Raw genomic sequence first — 10,396 nt, forward strand, 5'->3', positions numbered from 1 at the left:
TTAAAGCAAAGCAAATAAGAGCCATTGCAGCCCAGACCAAAATCCACTTGTTTGCAGTCTGATTTTTAACTGCCATTCCCAGCAAAGAGAGGGCAGGGGGAGGGCTGGAGGCTGGCCCCAGCCCAGGGCAAGAGGGGCCATTTGTCTGCCAGGGGGAGAGGGGTTTCGGCAGCTTCCAGGGCGCTCTGGGGCAGGCAGGGGGGATGCTACGGGCCTCTCTGAATCAGGGGAACATCTGCGAAACGACCCCAAAGTGTGCGTCGGGTGGGGACGTGACCTCTGGATGCGGTTTCCCTGCTCAGGCAGGCGAGGCGGGTCCCTTCACCCAACTCCTTCCTCTCCTTCTCTTCTTCCCCCTGCAAACTGTGCTGTTGGCTTTTTGTCCTCAAACCCGGAGCGAGGCCTTTCTCTCCCTCTTTAAGACGCCATCCCCAGCATCAGTCTCCTCATGGTTTTCATTAAGAAGGGGATGGTGTGTTTCCCATCAAGAACAACTTTAATCTTGACTGAGTCCTGAAAGCTAAAGGTTTGCAGTTTTCTTCGGCCACCTTTGATTATTACTTCTTCTTGTTTTCCAACTCAATATTATAGATCCTCCCTCCCGACTGAAGTCCTTAATGGCCCGGTCCATCCCCACTCCCCCAAGTACCCATTCTGTGGATGTAGCAAACTAATTAATTATAACTTATCTCATGACTTGTCAGCATCACATGTTTGATCCTGTTTAGAAACCATATTCTCAGGGGACGAAAAGACTCGGGAGTAGGTTGATGCTACTCAACAGTGATTTAATGGACGCATTAATGCCGAGACAGATAACTGTGTAGCCATGTTAAGTAATACATCAAGAATCTTTCCAGAGAGGCAACTTTACAGGTCACTGCAGAACTGCTAACTGATATTAACCCGCTTTGCATTGTGCAGTGCATACGGGCGCTGGGAGTTCACACACTTTCTTTTGTTTGTGTTTTTTTTCGAGCAGCCTCTTCCCATTCCCCCCTGGAAGCGATGGGGATATTAGACGCCTAATGACAATGTTTCACACGCGGGGGTGGGGTGAAGAGGACAACGGGCTTGTTAGCAGGCTTGATCCTGAGCACGCCCGCTTGCTGGCCGGAAGATGCTCCGGCCTGGGCTGGGGTGGCGGCGGGTCCGCGGGTGGCTCCGCGCCGCCTCCCGCGGGAGGTGTGAGGAGTGAAGGGATGCGCTCTTTTTGCGGAGCATCCTCTCCCAGCCATTTCCCCCTTCCTCCACCCCGAGAGGGGTTTCTTTCTGCTCCTGTACCGGGTGGGATGCCCTGCGCAGCCCCCCGGCCAGCTGCCACCCGTTTCTGTCCGGCTCAGTCCCGGGATAGAGAGACGACGGAGACTTGACCCGGGAGGCCTGTTTGCTGGCCAGGAGGACGGTAGCAGCACCCGGAGAGGCTGCCCCTGCCCCGGCGGCTGGTTCGCGTCCCCGGGGCCCATTGCTGCTCAGCCCCTGAGGAGGGGTGCGGCTTGCCGGCGGGAGGGAGATCGCCGTCTGGTCCCGCCGCTAACTGCAGCACCGGCGTGCAGCGGGTTTTACCGATGGGAACGGTATGGGTCCGTCCGTCGGACTCTCCTAACCCCGGGAGATGATGGGGTACCGGGCCCCCCAGTGCTCCCATAACCATTTCCTCCCTGCCCACCAAACCCCCGCTCTCCGGTGCCTCCCAGCCCCGTCCTGCTCGGTAGCCGGAGGCTGTGACATGGACCGACCCGCCGATAGATCTTCCTAGAGACCCCTCACCTTGTGTTCTCTGAGCTGGGAGCACGCAGAGCGGCTCGGGATGGGGAGAATACAGGGGGACACCCCCCCTCCCGTCCCAGCTATGAATTCCTGCGGGCTGAGGGCTCCCCCTCTCTGCTTCATCCCGGACGGGCTCTCGGGTAGAACCGGGGGACCCCGGCGTGTGGTTGCCGCCCCCCGACACCCCGTGCTCAGGGTACCGGCACGGCGGGGATTAACACTTGCTTTCATTGCCGAGGGTTTTTCCCCTCTCCTGCGGCTGGAGGGAAGGTGCTGCCGGATCCCTCTCTCCTTCCCATCTCTTTTTTTCCCTCTCCCCGCTTCCTGCCAGCCCGATCCTTCGGGACAGACGGCGGAGGGAGGGAGGAAAGAAAGAGTGCCTGGGAATTCTTGCTGAGAGCGAAGGGAAACTCCCTTCCTCCAGCCGGGGGACAGCCTGGCAGGACTCCGCACCCCTGCACCCTCGGGGCTCGGTGCCTGCCCGCCCTACCCGGCCCGGGGAGCCCCGCTCCTGGCCGCGGGGACCGGGAAGGCCGCGGGTGACAAGCCGTGACTTCCCTAAGGAAAACAAGCCGGGCGAGAGGAGAAACCAGACGGCGGTGCCGAGCTTGCGGCGGGGCTGGCTGGGAGCGGCGACCGAGGCTGCTCGACGGGTGGGCAGCGGGGAGCGCCCCGTCCAGGTCTGCGGGGAGAAATCCCTCCAGACACGAGCCCGGCTCCTTCCCTGCGCTTTAGGGAATGGCAGAGCCTTTGGGGAGACCCGGCCTTTCAAACACAGGCACGGGTGAAGCCCCACGTGTCCGACGGGGGACCCACCGCGCACCGCGCAGCCCCTGCTCGGGGGATTCCCTATGTTTCCGGGAGGGGCCGGGGTCTCCGCCGCCGCCTCCCAGTTCATAGGACAGTTTCACCCACTTGGGAAGGGGTGGAGAGGGGGGTCTGTCATTATTTCTCCTTCGGGCTGGCGTCTGCAGGGCGGAGTGAAGGGAAGGTGCCGTGGTTTGCCCAGGTTGCGAGGGGAGGATTGTGTGCCACTGCTGATTAAACGCTCTCCCCGAAAGATGGTATCCGACATGAGATAATGAGGCTCTGTGACCGGCTCCAGGTTCCCTTTAAGTTTTCCCATGGACTCGAGCTGTCGCCAGTTCACAAAACGACAGTGTAAGACAGCACCACGCTACTCAGATCCAATTTACGGCGCACAAAAGCTGATCCCCAAATCCCCACTAACAAACCGGGACCAGCAGACAATTCCGATAATGTTTAGTTTTCATTCATTTCTCGACTAATTAACTGGAATCCCACCTCCTCTTCCCCCCTCTTGACAGTGCCCAATTAATCCGCAATGTATGTCAAAGGTCTGGAACCCACTGTAAACTGCTAAACCTTTGCAAAGATTTGTGTGTCTCTGTATTGATCTGATTAGGACCTGGATGCTTTTGCCTCGCTATTACTGCGTGCAAAATACAAATGTCGCGCTCTTTTTGTCCCCCCAAAAAGCGCTTTACTTTCCACAACTCTAATAGGATTTCTCCAAGGCACCTTCAACCCTCTCTGGGTGCTCATGAAAAGACTGGGGGGGGGGGGGGGTATGAGGGGCTCTAAGGAGAATCAAGTGAAATGAAGTTATCTGCGAGATAGGAGGGGGGCTGTGATATGGGGGCAGACTAAATCTGGATTCGCTGCGAAATGTTTCATCATGAACATAAATACGAGCGGGAAGGGATAGGAGTGGGATAAACCTTTTCTTTGGAGGATAAACCTCGGGGGGGTTTGGAGGGGGGGGAGAGGCTGGGATGGTGCAAGGCTAGGAGCGGGACTCCTCGGTCAGAGGAGCGGTCGGATCCCAGCCGGCCGAGGCTGCCTCCCCTCTCAACTCGAGTGCGCCGTGGCTGGGGCTGGGGGAGCTCGTTTCCAATCTTCGGAGGGAGCGAATATAAAAGAGGAATTTATTAGCTTTCAGGCCATCAGAGGAATAAACATTGATTTTATTGACCTAATTATGGGCCAAATGACTCCTTCCATCGATCACGTAAAATACTTCATTTGCAGAAAAACAGGCGCGGGCGCCCGGAGGCGGGGAGGAGAGCGGGTGGATGTGCTGCAAAAAGGGGAGAAAAACAAAAGCTAGAAAATGTATGGAGGGGTTTTAATGCAGTTAACGTGCCCGTCGCGCTGGAGCTCAAGCCCTGTCTCCCAGACGTTACAGTGCGGATGTTTTGCAAACTAAAGCTTTTATGTCGAATTCCAATCCGGCCAGTCAATTTGGCTAAAATAGCATTAAACAAATGGACAGCGGTTTATTTATATTCCACTCCCCCCTTACCCCTCTGTATTTTATAGAGAAGAATTACTTGAAATGCATTTTACAAGCATAAGACAACGCGTCGTTTCAGCCCGAGAGCAGCGTTTTCTCGTAATTAGAGTAGGCTCGACACTAATAAAGAAGCAAACAGGCTCTTTTCTGTACTTAAACCCAGCTACTGTCCTCAGCGCTTTGCTACGGGGTGGAATTTGGGGCTTTGTGGCGAGGGAGGGGGCACCTGCCCGGGGAAGGAGCTCCGGGGCCACCGGCTCCTTCCCCAGTAGTACCAGGATGAGCAGGACTCATGAAAAGCGATTTATTTCTCACCCTCACCCCCTTTGCTGGCGGGTGACAGCGAGACCCGACTTTGGATTTATTGAGGGTTTGGAGGGTCTTTTTGGGATGTGTCACTGTATTTCGGGAGAGGAGGCGCTGCGGGACGAGAGACTCTTTTGGCAGGGTGCTTGCTCCCTTCTTGTGTCACCTGAAATATTAGATCTCGCACAGCTTCCCCCAGCCTTAAATGTAACAGGGGTGGTAGTGGATATTTTTAGTCAAGCTGGTTTGTAAGACTGGCCTTTTCCTTCCCGCTCCTTAAGCTCGGTTTAGCACTTCTCTCGCCCCGCCGCGTTATTCCTGTCTCCTGGTCAGCTTTGCTTGCCTCCAGCGCTTCTAACTCCGACGGCCAGACTCCCACCGCCTGGATCTGATCTCCACCGGTCTCCTTCCCCACCCTCTTTCCCCACCACCCACCCCCGGGACCGGTTACTGTGCGTCACCCGCGCTTCGCGGGTGGAGGAGGCAGGGATGCTCTCCGCCGTGGCACGCATTGTCTCTCAGCCCATAAACGCTTGGCTGTCACTTCTAATAGCTCTTTTATTGCCATTCGTGGAGATGAGCGGTGCCGCTTGCTCCAGCCGCTGTCCTGCTCCGGGCGCCCGAGCCTTTCCCCCCCACCTCCACATCCCCAGGGGTAGAGCAGGGCTGGGGCCGCCCCGGGAGAGCCGTGGGGAGCGGGGCCGCTCAGGTGAGCTCGGCTCCGGCAGGTGAGAGCCGGCGCCATCCCGTGGCCGGAGCCCGCGGAGCGCTCCGCGGGGTGAGCCGGGCCCTCGGCGGGGACCCCCCCCCGGCTCACCCGGCGTCGGCTCCCTCCCTCCCTCCCTTCTCTCGTTAAGATACGGCTTTATGCAGAACATCTGTAAGGGAAGGCAAAATAAATGACAACACTTTTACACCACTTCCTACTTAACTTCTCTTTTTATGTGGCTGCTCTGGATTTTCCGACGCTTTGTACTGCTCCAATCTTGTTTGGATGTTTGTACATGTAATACTCTGCCCACTTCAGCTCTTGGGAAGGGCTTGTCTTGTATTTTCTTTCCTATTTTTTCCCACTTATTCCCCTCTCCCACCCCCGTCCCAGCGTGCAGAGTCCTTTCACAATATGCTCTGCTCACTTCGCTGTCGAGGGGAAGAGCAACAGGATTCGTGCTGCCTCTGCAGCCCGCGCCAGGGCAGAGGCAAACGGCTCCACAAGTGGCGGGCATTAATCACTCCTTGTCTTTACAGAAGGTGAGCTCCATGCACGGTGCACCCACTTATTCGCTCTTAAAATCTCCCCTTCTCCTTCCAGCCCGTCGCCTTCCTGTCTCCACTGAACAGCATTTTCCCCTGGCCTGGGATCCGGACAATTGTCCTAATGGTGTTTAAAGAAAACACGGATTAAACGTTCATTAATGCTTTTCTCCCGTATTTAGACTGTAACCTCAGAAACCCTGAGCGTGTGTCAAGCCTCACTCTAACGAGGAAAAAGTTGTTTTGGTGGGGTGGCCCTCAGGACCCCCGAGGTGATTTGGGAGTCCGAATGCATTTGATGAACCGGGAATCACTTTCCCGACTGTGTTTAAGCCCCCAAACCACCCAAGAACTAGTCCGAAAGTGGGGAGAAAGTGGCTCTGCTCGCCGGGAGCTCATTCCCCTTCTTATCCAAGGGATCAAGAAGTGATGCCCCGGCTCCCCGTCTACTTTGTCCCAGCCGCCCATCTTCCTTCTAACCGAAATAATTTCTTCCGCCGCTTTTCGGAGCCCGCTTGAGAGGTTTTTTTTTAGCTTCCCTTTCAGCCCATGCCATTAAAGAAGCGGCTGCAGCTACAGGTGAGCAGGGGTATATCAGGGATCGGCGATTGCTACCGGTGGCTCTGGGGGGGGGACTGAAGGCACCGAGCCGCTCAGGCGAGCAGCGACCGCGGGGAAGGATGCTCCGCTCTACATCGCGGAGCCCGGCGTCTGGCAGGGGCGAGCCCGGCGGTTCTCCAGCAAAACCCCAAACCTTTGCCCCCTAATCCCCATCACAGGAGGGGGAAGAATCCCCTCCGGAAGCGCAGCGAGAGCTGCACAAATATTGTTTACACCTGCGAGGCGAAGCTTGGCTCTATTCTGCTCCGCTCGGCTTTAATTGGAATCTTTTCCGTCTGCCCAAACTCCCGCATCATCTGGGTTTAATAAATTCTCACAACACTCCTGCTGCTCCAGAAAAACGCTGCGGCAGAAGTCGGCTCTGCCCGGATTTCTGAATCCCAGCAGAAGAGTAATTACAGCAGGAGCAAGAGTGGCCTGGGACTTGGTTTTGGTCCAGGAGAAAAGGGTTGGGGAGGACGGGGAGAGAGAAACCTGGCTATGAAAGTGGGGGCTGGAAAGCTTATGGATGTGTGTACACACACGTACATACGTAGAGAAAAGCGAGGAGCAAGTGCAAGATCGAAAGCAGAGCCTGTCTTTTCTGCAGCCACGTGTGCCATTAAAAGCAAATAATTCAAAGTACTTTTAAACTATAAAAACATGGGATCTTTCCCCTTCTGTTACTCTTATTTTTCGGGGGGGGGGGGGGGGATACAGATCCTGTCTCCCCTTCTCGGATGACCTCGAAGGACCGGTTTTTTTCACTTTCCCATGTGTGTGCGTTTGCGCTTTCCGGAAATCAATCTAAAGTTTGTTCAAAATACTAAACTGAAATAAAACAGCGCTGCAAAAACTTCCCGAGCCCTAAAGACAGAGAAGAGCCCCCCCCCCCCCCCCTTTATTTATTATTATTAATATATTCATATTGTTGTGCTCCCCACGGGAATGATCTCCGAGGGATTTGCTGGATCTTGTGTGGATGTAGAGAAGGGAAGGGTTTGGTGCGGCGCAGCGGGTTGCTGGTGCCCCGACGTGCCGGGGGCTGTCGGCGGGGCGGACCGGAGCCCCCAAAGCCGCGGGGACCTGCTCACGGGCAACCCGCCGCGGGGAGCTGTCCCCTTGCAGCAGGGAGAGTTGGGGAGCGATAGGGAAGGAGGCTTTCTCCTTCCAACACCATCTCCTGGAGTGCCGCTCGGATGGAGCCCGCAGCCTCTTGCCCTGCACGTCGGGTGTCACCTTCAGGCTGGCCGAAGCGGCCAACTCCTTCAGCGTACCCCGAAAGTTTCCCTGGGCGGAGGGGGCACATTTCGGCTGCTTTTTGCAGCCCCCGCGTGAGGGGCAGGGGCTTGAAGCCCCAAGCAGATGCCAGGGGTCAAACATACAGAGAGGCTGTAGAGGAGGCAAAAAAAACCCCACGTTCCTAGCCGCTCCCAAACCTCCTCACTGAGGCATTGGAAAAAATACAGCGCTTCCCTCTCCCCTGTGAAATCGGTGGGGTTTGTCGATTTTTTTTGCGCCGGGGATGGTTTGGCTCTGTTTCAGAGGACAAAGAATGAAATGAAATTACTGGGGACACGGTCACCCCGTGGGTCCCACACGGCTGCGAGCCGGAGCCGTCTCCTCGCTACCCAAATGCGCCGGGAACATCCGCTTTTAGCGGGTTTTGAAGTCCCGCAGGCAGAGAGGCTGCTGGGGAGGGGGCGATGCCGGCGGGGGCCCGGCAGCCCCATGGGGACACGGCTCGGTTCGGGCCGGCCCGGCTCGGGCCGCGGTGGATCCGCTCTGGCACGTCGAGGGTTCGGGGCTGGGAGCAAACGTCGCGCCCAGGCAGCAGTTGTCCGTTGCCTCTTCTTCTCTTTCATGTATCTCCTGCCTGGGGTGCGCGTGTGGGGGTTATGGCTCTGTTTAATTGAAACCTAGTAAGGAAAATAGTAATGGATACCAGGCTGCGATGGAGAATACGTGTCCGCGGCTACATGATGAGTGTTAGTTCAGCAGGCTTTAAGAAGCCGATTCTTCTTCTCTGTCATTTCTCTATTGACAGCAGCCCCTATTAGATTTACCATGTCCTCTTGCAACAGCTGGTGTGCCCCCCCTCCCCAGCTCCCCCCGAGGCCGAGGTATCAATCGATGGCAGGGTGACTTGGTGGCATCTCGAAGGAAACGGGAGTAAAGTGCGTGTCAGCGGCGGTGCCATGGGCTCCCGGATCCCGTCCTTCCTCTGATGCAACTCGGCGTCTACCTTGAGCCGGTGACACCGTTGTGACCGGTGGTACCGTGAGCCCGGCGGTGCTCAGCACCGCCCTGGCTCCAGCACCACTCCGCAGCCCCAGGGGACGCAGAGCAGACCCCGGGAGGCGGGGATGGAGATGGGAAAGGCTCCGGTTTTGGGTTGTTAAAAAACACGGTTGATGCTCAAAGCAGGTAAAATCGGTTTCTTCGCCGGGTGCTCTCCGGTGCCTTGTTCGACGGGGACTGCGGGGAAAAGGGGGAGGGAGGGCAATGTCGCATCCGGGGGGCTGCTGCGGGAGGACCCGTCCCTCCTCTGTCCTGGTGGTGTGGTGTGTGTGTTTTAAATGAATAAGTGTACCCACTCCTTCCCTCTTTCTCCCTCTTATGCAGACACACAAAGACAGCATTGAAAAGATAATCTGTTTGACTATAGGAAACGACAATTAGCGCTGCTTCCTGAGCAGCAAACTTATGTATATGCCTGGCTATTAAAAAGAAAAACTCTTATCCAAATAGTGAACTCTATGTACAATTTCTGCTCCGCCAACACTGGTGGAAGCATAAAAATGAGTGTAAAGACGGCGAGGGAGGGAGCTTTCATTTCACCTCTGCTAGCCACACACTGGTGAGAGCAAGAAGACTGGGGGGGGGGGTGGAAAGGGCTGCTGGGGGTGCGGGTGATTCTTTTTGGCAAGGAAAAGCAGAGTAGTGCAAAAACAGCTCGAAAAGGGTAAAGGAGAGGCAAACTGCAGAGAGAAGACCAGCCCCAGACCTCGCTATGCCCTGAAGAGCTTGGGCCAGTGGGACAGGGCCTGACTGGGAGGTGAAGGGGAAGCTGCAGGAACTGACTCTGGGTGCTCCTTTATTTTCTTTTCCCATTGGTAGAAGCAACTGAAGAGCATCAGAGCTGGCTGGGGACAGGGACGAGGTGATCGATCACAGGTCTCGTGAGGAGGGGAGCAACTAGGGCAGGGCCAGTGATTCAAGCATGAGTGATGTTTGGTGAAAGGGGCTAAAAATCATAATCTTAATCTTGGAGCCCCCGATATTTGGGCTTCCACCAGGATCTGGGCCAGGCCAGGAGTGCTCAGGAGGAGCGAGGAGCCAAGGGCTGAAGTGACCCTGGCTTTGGGGGGTACAGTGCTGCCTGACCCCAGAGCAGCTCTGCCATGGTCAGTGCTGCTGTGCTCTGAGCTAGGCCATGCTGGACACATGAGCAGCTTTCATCATATCCCAGTGAGGGCCAGAGGATGAGAAACCTCTTCAGAGGCTGCTTTCTCTTTTTCCACCGGTGCTCTAACAGGGCATGTGCAAGGCACATCCTGGGCTCCCCCTGGTCCTGCAGAGCCCTGAGCTCAGCTGCACCGGGAAGAGAACCTGACCCTCCCTGTTCCCCCTACTTCTGTTGAGACATAGGAACAGCCCCTATCATTGTAGCTGGACACGATGGGGCCCAGCCTGCTCAAAGAGAGATTGTGGGTTCCTTGTTCTTGCTATTTCTAATGCATTTTTGGACTCGGACAGGTTATTTTGCAGTTTTCAGGCCACACTTTCTGTGGGATTTGACTGCCAGTTGGAAGAAGGGCTCTGCCAAAGGGAAAGGTAAAGAACTGCAGTAGTGATCCCCCCCACTGTCCATAACAGTTTATACAGTCCAAGTATATAGACTCGCTCCCTAAGGGACTCGCTTCGTTACGTTTGTGGCCTGCAGTGCCACTCTGGGATGGAGCTGTGTCAACACGGTCCGCGTTTACTGACACCTTTTGCTGGGCTGGGGAAGGGCCTGCTCAGGGCGGGGGAGTTTTCCTGGGAAGAAGCGTGTAATCGCCGCTCGCCAGATGCTCCCCGTGCTCCAGCCGGTATTTACTGCAAACCTGCCAAAGTAAACCAGCCCGCTGCCTTTTACTTCGCATA

The sequence above is a fragment of the Pezoporus flaviventris genome, unplaced genomic scaffold (genome assembly GCF_033815535.1).
Source record: "Pezoporus flaviventris isolate CSIRO_AGI_PZ_B2104156 unplaced genomic scaffold, CSIRO_AGI_Pfla_v1 ptg000041l, whole genome shotgun sequence".
Taxonomy (NCBI): domain Eukaryota; kingdom Metazoa; phylum Chordata; class Aves; order Psittaciformes; family Psittacidae; genus Pezoporus; species Pezoporus flaviventris.